Here is a 2,426-nt window from a genome sequence, read left to right as displayed (position 1 = left end):
GATAAAGCAAAGATACTTGACACTAATTCAACTTTTCTGATTTTTACTTTGATTTACATTAAGTTTTCGTTGAGAATATGAAACATAATGACTCATGATATACATTTTCAATATAGGATGAAACAAGTGACACCAGCACTTTTTTGATACCATATTTATTGGGCTTGTGTGTGTGTGGCCTTGTTCGCATTTTGAACTACATCACTTAAGAGAATGTCTACTTGTATTTCCCCCAAAACTGCCTTTTGCATGGTCCATATCAGGGTTGATTAGCAGCAGGTGTGAGATAGGCTTTCCTGGTATGCATTCTTATTTATGTGTTTGTCTGCAAGAAGAGTTAGCTGTCCTTAAGACTGGGCATCTGATAAATGGGCAGAGAGAGCCTGATGTTGGCCCATCAATCATGCAGACCTTGGCCGATGGCAGGCAAATAAAATAAAACGTCCCAGTTTCATAGGCAGGAGAAATATGGAATGGACTGGAGTGACAATGACGGAAGTCTTCAGACTTAAGGGATGAAATTCACCTGAAACCAGACTTGTGCAAACAAACTGATACATATTTACATAAGCATCATTTTACACTTTGACAGTTATACTTCTTGACTATGAATAGACTATTGTTTAAAAAAAGTCCACAACACATTAACATACCGCAGTGTGAATGACATCATTCTTGAAGGTTTACTATTTGGGGTGCATGGTGGTGTAGTGGTTTGCGTTTTCACCTCACAGTGAGAAAGAAGGTCATCGTTCAAATCTCAGCAGGAATTTTTTTGTACCGAGTTTGCATGTTTCTCTTACACATGTGTGAGTTTCTTCTGGTCAATCCGGTTCCTCCCACAGTCAAAATATATGCTTCATGGGTTGATAGACCAACTGTGTACACCCTGGATAGTTGGCTATTCCATTGCAGAGAAACAACACACTGTCTTAAAAAAAATCAGCTGATCCTTTTGTTTCTTTTAGATACCAGTACTAGTAATTAGTCATGATATAAGAGTTTAAAATTGTTCTCTTGAATAAACTGGCCCTCGTTTGTCAGAAAGATTAATGATCAGGAAAAAAATTCTTTAAAAAAAATCATAAAATTGACTAATTTATTTCTAGTAATTCACTGTCCTATTTCCACTTCTTACAAGCTGCTTGAAGTAACTGAAATCACAAAAGACGGCATCATTGTGATTAAAACCATGTGCTTTTCAGCTTCTTTCAGAAAGAAAGTTTATTGAGAACAGTAGAGAAAAAGCAGATTCCTTTACAGTTGCACTCCTCCCCTATGAACACAATTGTTAATATGCCCCTCTATACAGTCATGAAGCCAGGGTTGCTGGTTAATTGTCTTTATTGTATGGAAGTTTGTGGGTTCTGTTGCTAATTTCACATTTCACTTTTCTTTTTCACCTTGTTTTAGGTTGAAAGGTTTAAAGTCCTGTTTTAGTATTAGTATAATGAGTTTTTTTGCCACCATAGCTCCTCTCATCATTACCATTCCTGACATTATAAAATATATGTACATATACATTTTTCTTTTACATTTTCTGTAAAATATATTTGTAAAATAGATTGTAGTGTAGAAGACCAGTCATTATTTATTTTGAGAAAGTATTGTGAAATTTTAGTGGAACATCAGATACCTGATTACTTTCCTCCATCCTCCATTAATTCAATATCTCAGGTTTAAGTGGAACCACAAGGCTGAGTTGATGTATTTTTAACATTCAGTGGGGGAAAAAACAGAAAAAGATGCTTGATTCATGTAGATTGTGAACGCAACTTTACATGCATGCAATCACCTCAGTAATAACCATGGTGTTGTTCATTATAAAATAAAATAATAAAGGTGTAAGTAACAATGAGTATAAATCCATGTTTTTAAAAGGAATTTGAAGGCATTATAAATTGTTAAAAGTTGTCGTAGTGATTCACTTTTTTATGAAAAAGTTATTGTTTCTGGATAAAATTAATATATTAACATTAAATATTTAGTCATTTTAAGTTTTTTACTTTTAAATTTGCACTTCACTGCTTTTTTGCCTTCCATAATATAGCAGAAATTAATTTAGCAAAAGGGCCTATATCATGTAAGCTTTTAGCTGTTAAAGAGTGACCAAACAGGGAAGATGGAGGCTGAGTCCACCCACAGCCGAAATTTGAAAATCCAGTCAGAGGGGTGGGGCTGGGGAACAAGATTGTTCTCATTACTAGAGCTGCAGATCATGACGTCAGACTTCTGAAACGTAAATGGTTTGACCAATCACAAAATTAAACTGTAATACCTCGATTCAACCTGTAGGGGGCATCACACAGATGGTTTTTGACTATATTTTCAAGAATTAAACAATTTTGTTTTAATTGATCAAAATGTGGCAATGACTAATAGATAGCACTTTTAAAGCCCCGTTTATAGAGGTCGACAGCCAAAAA

Source organism: Oryzias melastigma, linkage group LG13, assembly GCF_002922805.2.
Source record: "Oryzias melastigma strain HK-1 linkage group LG13, ASM292280v2, whole genome shotgun sequence".
Lineage (NCBI taxonomy): Eukaryota > Metazoa > Chordata > Actinopteri > Beloniformes > Adrianichthyidae > Oryzias > Oryzias melastigma.
Note: the sequence above shows the minus strand (reverse complement) of the source record.